Source organism: Mixophyes fleayi, unplaced genomic scaffold (assembly GCF_038048845.1).
Source record: "Mixophyes fleayi isolate aMixFle1 unplaced genomic scaffold, aMixFle1.hap1 Scaffold_1512, whole genome shotgun sequence".
Lineage (NCBI taxonomy): Eukaryota > Metazoa > Chordata > Amphibia > Anura > Limnodynastidae > Mixophyes > Mixophyes fleayi.
The window spans coordinates 83,426-98,802 of NW_027445958.1; positions in this window are offsets into that span (position 1 = coordinate 83,426).

Sequence of the window (15,377 nt, forward strand, 5' to 3'; positions counted from 1 at the left end):
TCGCCGTCAACCAGGGCTCCTTGCTGAACTCCGGCAGGAGATTATAAGAAGTGAGTTCTGTATTAATCGCAAAAACCATATGTACACATATATATTTGCTATATGTTTGTAAATATGTTCACCCTAATCACCTGACATGGCCTACATAACAATGTGCAAGCACACTATAAAGGACATGCCCCTTCCAGTGCACCCAAAATGCTTTGCCTCCTGTCTCCTACATTTGTCTGCTGACAATTTACTGACCGAAATGTTTTATTGTGAAAAATCTCAACATTAAGGGTGGGTTTTGGAAACAGCCATTCTAACTCTTGACCCGTGTGCTGTAACTTGCTGGTCTTACCTTAAATAGATTTTGTAGTGGCAGATGTGTTGTCATTATTCGGCAAAAATTTAAAAGGCCGAGGTTTCAAATTCCAAACACCTTAATGTATAGACTCATTTTTAAAAAATCCCATAAGATGCAAACAGATTACAGAGTGTACTAGATATAGCAAAATAATCTTTATTTACCTGCCTATTTAGAGATTTTTAGACTGTGAGGTAGTCCCAACAAAGGGTGATTTCCAAAATATACTCAACGTTCAAATATTTTGAGATCCAAACACTAATTCAGTGGTCCTGTAAAGAGATAACTAATTGACATCATTACCAGCCCCATGGGAGTTTGCTGACATAAATTTACCAACATTAAGAAAAATACTAGTGGCAATTTTTTTAAAAAAAACAAAAACCCGGCCAGTAGTATGTTTGGGGAGTGTGGTAGACAAGACATGCAAATATGGAGTAAGGCGGCAAACTACACACATATTAAACAATAATCAGGGACTTGAACTCATGACCCCAGTGCTGTGAGAGCAAAGTGCTGACCACAAGGCCAGTGCGAATTTCCACATCTCTATGGAAAAGATAAACATTTGTGACAGGTCATGTGAAATGGTTTGTGTTCATCATGTTTATCTCCTTGCTTTGTTAGTAGCTGGCAATGCAAAGTTTATTAAACATGTATGATCACCTGATTGTGAGAATACTATCAGTTTTTTAAGCTGGTGATTGTGTTAACATGTCCTTTTTGTTTAATTTCCTTTTTCCCAACAGACCGGGCACGCTGGGAACGGCGGCAACGCCGCCGAGCAGTGGTAGAGGCCCAGGCAGCAGAGGAGGAGGAGGAGGAGGAGGAGGAGGCTGCGGTAGGGGGTGCCAGTGGCAGCAGAGGAGGAGGAGGAGGAGCAGAAGCAGGAGGAGGCGATGGGGGTGCCAGTGGCAGCAGAGGAGGAGGAGGAGGAGCAGGAGGAGGCGGTGGGGGTGCCAGTGGCAGCAGAGGAGGAGGAGGGAGCAGGAGGAGGCGGTGGGGGTGCCAGTGGCAGCAGAGGAGGAGGAGGTGGCCAACCAACAGTGCCAGCCGCAGCCGCAGGAGGAGGAGGTGGTGGGAGTGGCAGTGGCAGCGGTGCAGGAGGAGGAGCTGGCTGACCCGGAGGGGCAGCAATTGTGTCACTCCACATTGAACAGCCAAGAGTCAGTGGAGTTTGATGATAGTAAGTGTTTGCAATAAGTTATGGATATAATTTGATAATATTGAGATGTGCATTATACTGGAACATAATCCCTGCGGTGACATGTTGATTAAATGGTGGCTTAAATGCCACAGGTTGAACACTTATAATATCTGCCTTTAAATTTTAGGCCCATTAAACACTCAAACCACAGCCATAGCCATCTTAACACGCAGGGCATTGGCAAAAAAAATGTGGCGCTAGCCTGGTCAACTCGTCAGTATATTAATGACTTGTTTAGAAATTCTAATATACACCAAATGCTTTGGAATTCCTGTGAGTGATTGTATAGGTAGTGGCCCATGTAGTGCTTTGACCTGGGGCCAATAATGCTGGATAAGACAACCCTGTCCATGGCCCTCTCCCCGTGGCTCACCAGAATTTAGTACATTGATTCAAATGCCTTCTCAATGTCTAATGTGCGTGCAAATGGTTTTGTTGCCAGAGGCCTAACATTTGAAAGTAATGTAACAGTAAACATCTCTAGTAAATCCTGTCTGTTTGATGAAATATGTATACATGTATGTAATGTTTATTTTCTGATTTCTTTCAGCAACCACGGAGGAAGCTGGCAATTGGCCTTCACCACCACCCACCACAGCAGAACTTATGGCCCACATTGGTCAAATTGTGGAGGACCTGGAAGGGCTCCACCAACATATTGGGAATATTATTGCCAATCTTAGGTTCAAATTGGCCTACTGGGCCTCATTTCAATAGTAATTTTTTGTTTAATGTTTTTGTAGTGTACAGATTTATATGTAAATAGTTTTTAAACATTGTTGCGTTTTAAAAATATATAAGTTTATAAAAAAACAAACCTTGGTGTGTGTGTCTTTATTCATCTCATTACACAACATGTGGGTATATATAATAATCCGAAAAGAGTAAGGAAGAAAGATGATTTTCTTATAACATCATTTCTATAGCACACAAGGATTTCTTTAGCTGTTTGCATGTAATCCAAAAGTAACATGTGCCCCCCACGAACAAGCTACCCCTATAAGAGGTATTGCATCTGTAGGCCCTGTGTGCAAGATAAATTCCCCAAAGTCAAATGCCCTAGCTAGTTACCAATTTCCCCAAATACATATGTCATTGTAGTGATAGTCCAAGGTTACATTCAAGTAACAGAGCAAAGCCAGTCACACATTGAAGAGAGCCTCGAAAGTGTACCCAGAAGTGGCGTCAGTGGTGTAAGGCAGAAGTGCAAGCGAGGCAAAGGACCATGGTACTGGAGTGTGGAGAGCGGCCTGTTTGGATAAAGCTGAGTACATGACATAACGTGTATGCCGTGGATCCAGATGAAAGTCTATTTGCTGACAATGTTGCATTTAACTCCAAGGAAGCTGTCACCTACAACACCCCCCCTCTTAGTCCATTCAGAATACTCAATGTCAGCATGCACCTAATAATGTGCATGTGAAGTATAGACTGTGAGTCTTCTGGGATTTTCCCTCCAAATAAAGATTTACTTTCAATACAGTATAAATCAGAGGGCATATTTTACAATATGGTTGAGCGTGTATAACAAATCCAAATAAAATAAAAAAAACATGGTGTCACATTTCTTGTTAGCATAATGATTCCAGTCCACACATTAGTTATGGGTATGCTTGGTATTTGAACTCATGTCTGCTGTGCTGTGAGTCCAAAGTGCTAACCAGTGAGCTACCTGTGAGATAGGTATTTTGTGAGTAATTTGTGTGAATAATTAAGTGTAGTATTAAGTGTGAGGTGTCTGTGTAGCATGCATGCTGTATTGTTGGTGTTGTCTGTGTTGTCTGTGTTGTCTGTGTTTTATTACATCTGAGGTTAGGCTAGTGGGTAGCTGTCCCACTTTGCAAACAGTCAATTCTGAGTTTTAATCCACACAGAAACCCTTCCTCTGTGTGGCGGTTGTATACACTCTTGTGTGTATCCTTTATGGAAGAGTACGCTGTGCATTTTGCTGAAAAGCCAAGATTTATTTACAGCACATACATTTTGATACATTCGTTATTCATGTGTTTTTAATGTAGCCATTGTCCATGCATTTTGCGCACTATACGGCGACTTGAAATCCTAAACACAGAAAGATCGTCAAGAATGTGTTTGTTAACAGTGTGTATTACACTAATTATTAGCAAAGGAAAAACAAGGTTGAGAGTGTTCCAGATTATTGTTAATTGACAGTGATTAATGAGTAAAGAGCTATCTTGTAAAAATAAGCCCCAGGCATGTTTGTTGTGTTGTATATAAATAAACTGTTGGCCCCTCCCACAGTGGGCGTGAAGTATGCATTGTTTAGCTTGCCGTCAATCAGTTGCGAGCCGTCGCTTATGCGTGTAGAATGTTTAAAGATCCGCAGGTGGGTGTGTTTTCTAACGTTTGCACTGCTTATTTGCGTCACTTAGTTGTAGTGGACCACAAGGGGGTGTGTTTTTGCTGTTTGAGGTGCTTATTTCACGCGCAAATTGGTTTGCGTCACTCAAAGTATGCATCGCAGATGCGTATGCGTTTGCGTACCTTGATGAATCGGGCCCTCTGTGAGTTGATATCCAGGAATAAGCAGAGCTGAGTTGAGCTGCTTTAAATGATGGCAACTCTAGGCCTGATTCATCAAGGTACGCAAACGCATACGCATCTGCGTTGCATACTTTGAGTGACGCAATCACTTACGCAAGTGAAATAGGCACCTCAAACAGCAAAAACACACCCTCCTGTGGTCCTCTACACTTAAGGGATGGAAATAAGCAGTGCAAACGCTATAAAACACACCCACCTGCGGATCTTTAAACATGGTACAAGCACAAGCGACGGATCTCATCCTATTGACGGGAAGCTAAGCAATGTATACGTCATGCCCACTGTGGTCGGGACATGAATAATTTGTTTACACAGAACACGACACAATTGCCTGGGGCTTATTTTTACGGGATAGCTCTTTAATCATTATTCACTGCCAAATAACAATGATGTGGAACACTCTGAACGTTGGTTTTGCTTTGCTATTAGTTAGTGTGATACACACTTTTAACTGAAACACACATGGCCTTTCTGTGTTTTGGATATAACATCGACGTATAGTATGCAAAATGCATGGATATGGCTACCTTAAAAGCACATACATAATGACTCGATAAAAATGTATATGTATGTTGTACTAGAAATCCATCTGGCTTTTCAGGAAAATGCATAGCATACTCTTCCATAAAGGATACACACACACACAAAAAAGAGTGTATACAATATCCACACAGATTAAGGGTGTCAGTCTGGATTAGAATTTATGACTGTCTTTATGGGAAGTGGGAGAGCTACCCACTAGGCCAACCTGAAATGTGAAAAAACACAGACAACACCAACAATACAGCATGCGTGCTACACAGGCAAATAACAATTGTCGAAGTCGTATAATTGGATGAACGAAAGTATATTGGTAAATATTGTTTTGCCGTGCGATTGCGATTCGTACGCCACGTAACACAGATCCGTACGCCACCTAACATAGAGCGTGGGCACGGTAAAATACGCACATACACACTCGCATTACATCATTTAGTTATTTATATAATTCATATTCATGCTAGTCCGTTACACTGTAATTTATGAGCAGATAGTATTTGGTTTATTATTAGTTTACATAATATGATTATATGTACACTTCAGTGATATTTAAGGTTCAGCTTATAGGAAAGGTGTAATGTCTAATATCATATTAATCCCCTTTACATCAGCAGCTGTTCGGTGCATTCGGCGAAGAGATCGCACATTGCATACTCTAGTTATTGATGTTAGGGAATAAACCTTTAATATGATATTAACTGTCAAATGCAAATGGACTGATTGTACTTGGAGTTTGGCAGGAAGAACAGAGCAGTTTGGCGGGAAGAACAGAAGAGAGACCCCCACCTTTGGATTCCTTAGATTGAATCAGCCTATGATGTGTAACTCCCTGCACCCTCCTGATGCCTGGAGCAATAGAAGCAAGCTATACCACCTGCATTGTTTCACTGTATCTCTGTTTGCATATAAGCAGTAGCTCTCCTGCAGTGTTCAGTCTACTCTGACCACAGTTATCTAAACAGATATACTGTACACTGGGACCCGTGGAAGCGCAGCGATTGCAGCGGTATGTATTTATCTTTTAGTATTGGCTGTACTGTACTGTATTATATTACAATCATGTATTGAATTGTTAACTTGTTACATCTGCTAAAATCGCTTGGGCAATGCTTATTTGAAAACGATACAATTACTTTAATAATTTAATAGTACTCCTCATTATTCACACAAATTACTCATGAAATAACAATCTCACAGGTAGCTCACTGGTCAGCACTTTGGACTCACAACACAGCAGCCATGAGTTCAAATAGCAAGCATACCCATAACTAATGTGTGGACTGGAGTCTTTATCCTAACAAGAAATGCAGGAATGTGACACAATGGTTTCATTTTTGATTTGTTATACACGCTCAACCATATTGTAAAATATGCCCTCTGATTTATCCTGTATTGTAAGAAAATAATTTTTTGGAGGGAAATTCTGAAAAGCCTCACTGCCTACACTTCACATGCACATTATTAGGTGCATGCTGACATTGATTATTCTGAATGGACTAAGGGGGGGAGGGTTGTAGGGGACAGCTTCCTTGGAGTTAAATGCAACATTGTCAGCAAACAGACTTTCATCAGGATCCACGGTGTACACGTTATGTCATGTACTCAGCTTTATCCAACAGGCCTCTCTCCACGCTCCAGTACCATGTAGCTTTGCATCGCTTGCACTTCTGCCTTACACTACTGATGCCACTTCTGGGTACACTTTTGATGTTCTCTTTAATGTGTGACTGGCTTTGCTCTGACACTTGAACGTAACCTTGGACTATCAATACAATGACACATGATGTGGGGAAATTGGTAACTAGCTAGGGCGTTTGACCTTTTGGACTTTATCTTGCACACAGGGCCTACAGATGCAATACCTCTTATAGGGGTGGCTTGTTGATGGAGGGCACATGTTCCTTTTGGATTACATGCAAAGAGCAAATCATAATCTTTTCTGCTAGCGAAATAATGATGGACTTCTAAACAAACCATCTTATTTCAATGTTAATTTTTTTGGATTATTATATACAATCTCTTTTGTCCTTACACCCACATGTAGAATAATTAGATGAATAAAGACACACACCAAGGTTGTTTTTAGTGAAACTTATATAATTTTTTAGATATTAACAAATAGAAACATCTCTGTACATTACTGGTTACAACTATTTACATAAAAAACAAAAAAACAAAAACAAAAACAAACTAATCATAAAATGTACACCAATATGCCATTTTGGCCTCAAGCTCCTCCATACATGTTTGTTGCTCTTTTTGGAGCTGTTTTATTTTTTCCAACGATGCCGAAATGTCTGCCCTCATCTCAGACAAGGTTGGTGGGGGAGGCCAATTTTCAGCTTCCTCCATGTGTGCTGAAAGAAATCAGAAAAAAACCATTGAATACATGTATACCTATTTTGTCAAACAGACAGGATTTACTAGAGATGTCTACTGTTACATTACTTTCAAATGTTAGGCCAATAGGTACAAATGCATTGGCCGCACAATAGACGTTGATAAGGCTTTGGTGTTGCATTTGGATAGATGTTCTACATTCTGGTGTGGCCCGGGGGGAGAGGGGGGTGGACAGGGTGATCTTAACAGCATTATAGGCCCCAAGGCAAAGCCACTATCTATACAACCACTCACAAGAAGTTACAATAATTTGGTTTAGATTTGAAGTAAAAAAAAAACATTCATATACTGACAAGTTGACAAGGCTATTGGGCACATTTGTATTGCCCAGCCCTGCGTGCCCATGTGTTATGATGGCTCTGGTTGTGGTTTGAGTGGTTAAAGAAATTTACCTTTGTTGGGCCATTTAAACCTGTGACATTTACGTCACCATTTAGGCAACATGTGTGACAGCAGGGATTTTTTTCAAGGATAATGGACATCTCAATGCTATCCAATTATGGCCTCTGCCTCTTGGCTGGTCGATGCTGCCTCCTCCGGACTCTCTATAGTCAGCAAAAGACCTGCCATTTCTACTGTAGATAAAAATGCTAAAGTCTTTTGCTGACTATAGCAGTGTGCTGGGGAAAATGTTGTGTGTTTGTTCCTTTTAGGATAACCCCACCCTTTCAAGCACCTGCTATAGCCTATAAATTGATTGAGCAGCTTCCACTTCTGTATTTGTCTGAGAGGCATGTTGGTGTCAGTAGCTGAGAGGGGGTACTAGCACTGAATTGCTGTTTGGAGGCTTCTGAGGTACCTCTTTGGTAAGTTAGCTCTCAATTTAAAAACACATATGTATGGCCCAAATATATGGGACTCTCACTGTTTAGAGTTAGGACCACCCTATTAGCAAAAGCGCCTTGGTGTGGCGGGTGGATTTAACATACATTTGCAAATGTGTGCAACTAAGACTTTTGCATTTTTATCTACAGTAGAAAGGGCAGGTCTTTTGCTGGCTATAGCAGTGTGCTGGTGGAAAATTTTGTGTGTTTGTTCCTTTTAGGATAACCCCACCCTTTCAAGCACCTGCTATAGCTTATAAATTGATTGAGCAGCTTCCACTTCTGTATTTGTCTGAGAGGCATGTGTAACAGATTCTGGATACTTCTACTACTAATCTTGATTAGCGCTGGCTTACCTGAGGTGCGGAGTCTAACGATCTCCCCGGTGTTCACCAAGAACCACCGCAAGGCGGGGTGGGCTCCGCTGCCAGGAGTCGCAGGTCGCGGTCCTCAGGTTCGCCCAAAGATGTAGTACAGCGGAGTGGAGCAGAGGTTGTGGAGTCAGACAAGCAGGTTCGGTACACAGGAATGGAGTCAGGCAGAATCAGGAGGCAACTCAGAGTCAACAAGCCAGGTTCGGTACACGGGTCACAAGAACAGAGGAATGGTCAGCAAGCCGGGTCGGTACACAGGGATAAGAGAGCCAGAGTAGTCAAACAGGCAGAGATCAGCACACAGGAAGACACAGGAGACTGGAAGACACAGCAATCCACGAAGCACAGGAGCCAGGAACAGGTAAGTGTTGCTCTGACACTCAGCGAGTGTCAGAGTGAGGTTTTTATCCTGACAGGGATTCAAAATCCCCGCCTCTAGGTTGAATTCATGTGACCGCCTCCAGGTGCGGTCACGTGGTCTTGGATGCGGAAGTGCGGCTTCCGGAGCGGCGGGGTAAGTCTGTTACAGTACCCCCTGCCATAAAGGTGGACTCCGAACACAAAGGAGGAGTTCTAGATGAGGTGGAGAATCTGTTGGTTACCATTGCTTTTAACAAGGAGACATGAAAAACATTGGGTATGCGTAAAGAGGGAGGCAGACTCAATCTAAAGGCTACGGGATTAATAATCTCAGAAATAGCGAATGGGCCAATGAATTTGGGAGCAAATTTTTTACTGGGAACCTTTAAACGAATGTTTTGGGTGGATAGCCATACCCTGTCACCAACTGAAAAACTTGGGGTCACTCTCCTCCTTTTATCGTAGAATTTTTTGGAACTAGTGGTTGCTTTCTTTAGATTTATCTTGGTTTGTTCCCAAATAGCGGAGAAGTTACGAAACAGAGGGTCCACCGCCTGAACTTCAGAAGATGTGATTTGCAAAAAGGTGGGTAGTCTAGGATGGCAGCCATAAAGAACAAAAAAGGGGGAGTTAGAGATGGCCTCATGGAAATGGTTGTTATGGGCGAACTCGGCCCAAGGGAGAAGGTCCACCCAGGTATCTTGGTTACTAGAGATAAATATTCTTAGAAACTTCTCTAATTCTTGGTTAGTTCTCTCTGTAGACCCATTTGACTGGGGATGATATGCGGAAGAGAAGTCAAGCTTAATTCCGGACTTATTGCAAAAAGACCTCCAAAATTTTGATATGAACTGTGATCCACCATCGGAAACAATATATTGAGGACAGCCATGGAGGCGAAATATTTCTTTAATAAAAATATCGGCTAAGGAGGAGGAAGAAGGAAGGCCTTTAAGAGCAATAAAGTGGGCTGTTTTAGAAAAGGGATCCGTGACCATTAGCACCACAGTACAGGATTTGGAAGGAGGAAGGTCTGTGATAAAGTCCATTGATATCTGTGACCACGGGTAATCAGGAATGGGTAATGGGAGCAAACATCCATAAGGCTTTTTCCTAGAGGTCTTGTGTTGAGCACATTTGGAACAAGCAGAAACAAATCTCCTCACATCGTCCAGTAAAGAAGGCCGCCAGTAACTTCGGGACAACAAGTCCCAGGTCTTGCGGATGCCGGCATGCCCAGAGAAGAGAGAGTGATGAGCCCAGCTAAGGAGTTGAGTGCGTAGACTTGGCAAGATGAATGTTTTGCCCGGAGGACAACCCTTGTTCAGGTGTGTAGTTGCCAATACTTGGCAGGGGTCTACAATGAAATTATTGTCTTCCAAGGGTTCCATGTCGGCGGGATCAAAAGAGCGAGATAAGGCGTCTGCCTTCGTATTCTTGGATCCAGAGTGAAAGGTGACGTTGAAATCAAAGCGTGAGAAGAATAAGGACCACCTTGCTTGCCGAGGGTTTAGACATCGGGCAGTACGTAAGTAAAGCAAATTCTTGTGGTCGGTATATATGGTGATTGGAAATTGCGCCCCTTCTAGTAGATGTCTCCATTCGGAGAGAGCCAGCTTGATGGCCAGGAGCTCTTTGTCGCCAATCCCATAATTCCTCTCAGCAGGTAACAAGCAACGGGAAAAGAATCCGCAGGGATGAAGTTTGCCAGAAGGGCTTTGTTGTGACAGTACGGCTCAAGTACCAACGGAAGAGGCATCTACCTCCAGGACAAACGGACGTGAACAATCCGGTTTGAAGAATGGGTGCAGATGAGAAGAGAGACTTTAATAATATAAAGGCTTGGATAGCCTCAGTGGACCATATACTAGCATCAGCAGATTTATGGATCAATGCCGTGATGGGAGCCACAAGAGAAGAATAACTTTTGATAAATTGACGATAATAATTGGAGAATCCTAAGAAGCGTTGGGTGGCCTTAAGACCAGAAGGTTGGGGCCAGTCAAGTATGGCTTTCAATTTGGTGGGGTCCATCTGCAGACCGGTGCCAGAAATAATATATCCCAGGAAAGGAATTTGTTTCTGCTCGAAGGTGCATTTTTCTAATTTGCAAAACAGATGATTTTCCCGGATACGAGAGAGGACATCCAGTACATGATTGCGATGAGATACTAGATCTTGAGAAAAGATGAGGATGTCGTCCAAGTAGATGACTACGGATTGATACAAGAGGTCTTGAAAAAGCTCATTCATAAAGCCCTGAAAGATGGCCGGGGCATTACATAACCCAAAGGGCTTGACCAGGTACTCAAAGTGGCCGTCTCGGGTGTTGAACGCCGTTTTCCATTCATCCCCCTCCTTAATGCGTATGAGGTTATACGCTCCTCTGAGGTCAAATTTAGAGAAGATGGTGGCACCCTTAATCCGGTCAAACAATTCAGAAATCAGTGGCAGAGGATACCGATTTTTAACGGTAATGGCATTCAGGCCTCTGTAATCTATGCAAGGGCGGAGGCCCCCATCTTTCTTTTTTACGAAGAAGAAGCCAGCCCCAGCTGGGGAGGCAGACTTGCAGGATGAAGCCCCTTTTTAGATTTTCTTGGACGTACTCCTCCATGGCCTTAGACTCCGGGAGGGAAAGGGGGAAAACCCGGCCCCTGGGAATGGGTTTACCAGGTATCAAATCAATGCCACAATCCCAGATTCTGTGAGGAGGAAGTCTAGTGGCCTCTTGTTGACAAAAAACATCAGAGAAGGTTTGGTATGGTTCAGGCAAAAGAGTCACAGGAAATTCTTGGGAACGTCTGGGACTATTCGGAGGAACCACTTTCTGAAGGCAGTGAGAGAAGCAGGACTGTCCCCAGGACAATATGTGACCTGATTTCCAGTCTAAGGTGGGGGAGTGGAGACGAAGCCATGGAAGTCCTAGGATGACTGGGTTGGTAGATTTCTGAATTACTAGAAAATAAATCTTCTCCCGATGAAGCGCTCCTATCTGAAGCAGGAGGGGAATGGTGCGTACCAGAATGGACCCCTCAGGAATTCTTCCCCCATCAATGGCCATCAGAGAGATGGGTTGTTCCAAAGCTTGTATGGGAATAACGAATTGTTTAAATACTGCGGCAGAGATGAAATTTCCTGCGGCTCCGGAATCAAGAAGTGCCGACTGCGGGAAAGTTTTTTGTCCTAACTGAAGGGAAATGGGAATAGACAGGCAGTCATTACTACCAGGAACTGACTGACACTGAGAGAAGAGACCCAACTATACAGCTCCTGAACTCGTTAGGCCCTGTCGTTTCCCGGGCGTTTAGAACAAGAACTCAAAAGATGGCCGCCCTCCCCACAATATAAACACAACTTGTTCCGAAATCTCCTCTCCTTTTCTACGGCTGACAGGCGGGTCCTCCCCAGTTTCATGGGCTCCTCTGGATGAAGAACAGGGGTTTGGAAGTTGGGGGCCAACCGAATCATACTACGCCGAGATTGTTCCTTCTCGGAATTACGTTCCTTAAAACGCAAATCAACCTTGACACAGAGAGAGATAATATCATCCAAAGACGTAGGGAGTTCCTGAGATACCAGCTCGTCTTTGATCCGGTCTGAAAGGCCCTGCCAGAACATAGCTACTAGGGCCTCATCGTTCCAGCTAAGTTCAGAGGCCATAGTTCTGAAGTGGACCGCATACTGTCCCACAGACTGGTTTCCCTGGCGAAGACGTAATAAGCCGGAAGCGGCATTGGACACCCTTCCTTGCTCATCAAATATTTTCTTGAAAGTGGACAAAAAGACGCTGAAGTTATATAGAATGGGATCATCCCTCTCCCATAAAGGGGAAGCCCATGCTAAGGCTTGACCGGACAATAAAGAAATCACATAGGCCACTTTCGTTTTTTCGGAAGGGAAGTTCCCTGGTAATAGCTCGAATTGTATGGAGCATTGATTTAAAAATCCTCTGCAATATTTGGGGTCCCAATCGAACTTGGGTGGGTTAGGTATCCATAACTGCGAGGAAGAAGCTGCTGCTACGGCCTGAGGTTCAGGGGCCACTGCCGGCCCAGGTGGTCCACCAGCCACTAGGGTGTTCTGGACAACATCCAACCGGGTAGATAGACTATTGAGGAATTTTAAAAGTTGCTCTTGGTTAGCCTCTTGCTTATCCATCCTTCCCACTAAATGTTCCAACAGATCTTTAGCTGCGGCATCCATGGTCAGAGCAAACTGTAACAGATTCTGGATACTTCTACTACTAATCTTGATTAGCGCTGGCTTACCTGAGGTGCGGAGTCTAACGATCTCCCCGGTGTTCACCATGAACCGCCGCAAGGTGGGGTGGGCTTCGCTGCCAGGAGTCGCAGGTCGCAGTCCTCAGGTTCGCCCTTAAGAGGTAGTACAGCGGAGTGGAGCGGAGGTTGCAGAGTCAGACAAGCCGGTTCGGTACACAGGAATGGAGTCAGGCAGAATCAGGAGGCAACTCAGAGTCAACAAGCCAGGTTCGGTACACGGGTCACAAGAACAGAGGAATGGTCAGCAAGCTGGGTCGGTACACAGGGATAGGAGAGCCAGAGTAGTCAAACAGGCAGAGATCAGCACACAGGAAGACACAGGAGACTGGAAGACACAGCAATCCACGAAGCACAGGAGCCAGGAACAGGTAAGTGTTGCTCTGACACTCAGCGAGTGTCAGAGTAAGGTTTTTATCCTGCCAGGGATTCAAAATCCCCGCCTCTGGGTTGAGGTCATGTGACCGCCTCCGGGTGCGGTCACGTGGTCTTGGATGCGGAAGTGCGGCTTCCGGAGCGGCAGGGTAAGTCCGTTAAAGCATGTTGGTGTCAGTAGCTGAGAGGGGGTACTAGCACTGAATTGCTGTTTGGAGGCTTCTGGGGTACCTCTTTGGTAAGTTAGCTCTTAATTTAAAAACACATATGTATGGCTCAAATATATGGGACTCTCACTGTTTTATGTTAGGACCACCCTATTAGCAAAAGCGCCTTGGTGTGGCGGGTGGCTTTAACATACATTTGCAAATGTGTGCAACTAAGACTTTTGCATTTTTATCTACAGTAGAAATGGCAGGTCTTTTGCAGGCTATAGCAGTGTGCTGGGGGAAAATGTTGTGTGTTTGTTCCTTTTAGGATAACCCCACCCTTTCAAGCACCTGCTATAGCCTATAAATTGATTGAGCAGCTTCCACTTCTGTATTTGTCTGAGAGGCATGTTGGTGTCAGTAGCTGAGAGGCGGTACTAGCACTGAATTGCTGTTTGGAGGCTTCTGGGGTACCTCTTTGGTAAGTTAGCTCTCAATTTAAAAACACATATGTATGGCCCAAATATATGGGACTCTCACTGTTTAGAGTTAGGACCACCCTATTAGCAAAAGCGCTTTGGTGTGGCGGGTGGCTTCAACATACATTTGCAAATTTGTGCAACTAAGACTTTTGCATTTTTATCTATAGTAGAAATGGCAGGTCTTTTGCTGGCTATAGCAGTGTGCTGGGGGAAAATTTTGTATATTTTCAAACATATAGCAAAGATATATGTGTACACGTGTTTTGGGCGATTGATAGAGAACTCACTTCTAATTATCTCCGCACGTAGCTCCTGGAGCAGCTGGGGCTGACGCCGGTGGAGATCACTTCCTGGAACAGCTGGACCACTGTGAGGATATTATTATACCGCAGCCGGAGGTGTCTGCGGACACTCTGGTATGCCCGCAGCTTGATCTCATTGGACACATAGCGTCCAGAGGGCACATTGTCTATTCCTTCCGTCAGCACACAGAGCATACGGCGCGAAAAGATAGCTGCCCTCATCTTTTTTATCAAAAGAATACTCTGCAGTTCTCTGTGCTCTGATTGTTTTTTTGAGCACGTATGGGCGCGATCACGTCACACGCGGATCTTTCAGACAACTGTGTGTGTAATGGTTGCCTTCTCCTACCAAAAATATGGCGTCCGTCGCGGACTGTGTGTAGGTTCAATATAGGAGTGAGGAGCCAAGGGCAGGAGGGATACGCATTGTCTCCTCTGTAGGATGAGAGGAAAAACACAAGAAACTAAGATTAATACGATTTAAGAGTAAAACTAGACCTGCATAAAAAAATCAAAACATGCAACAATATGAGTCCTAACTTCGTTGTATGCTAAATAGTAAGGTTACAAAGTCCTAATACTGAATAATTACCATCCTATGCAAACTAACAATGCCTATTAATGGTGCCAAACCAAACGTCATTCAAGATTGTAGATTTACACTGTACACCAAACTAATACTTACACACCTGCCGGTGTACACTTTTCACAGGACACATACCCTTTACTATTAGGTCTGCTTCAGTAATAGGCCTACATTACCATTAAATATCAAATTAGTATAAACATTGATTAAAGTACTCTATAGTAGCGCCAACTATAAATACAAGGCACATGCACTATATAACACATTGTGTAACAGTAACATCTCAAGTACAATATTATCTTTATGAAATCTATCTTTGTCCTACATTGTTACTAACAATTTTTAGTTGACTTATCCATTATTTTCAAATAATTACCAAGAAGCCACACATCTCCGTGTGGTCTGACACCCCCTTGCCTCTGTTGCAATCTAGGCCACAACCATGAGTTACGAAATGCATAGGAGTCATGCATACTCCCCCCCACTTCGCAACCAGGTTACGAATCTGGAGAGACGGGTCACATATGGCCTGGACATTTATTGAGTGAAAATGCTTCCGGTTCATAAAAACCGAAGCCTCTTCA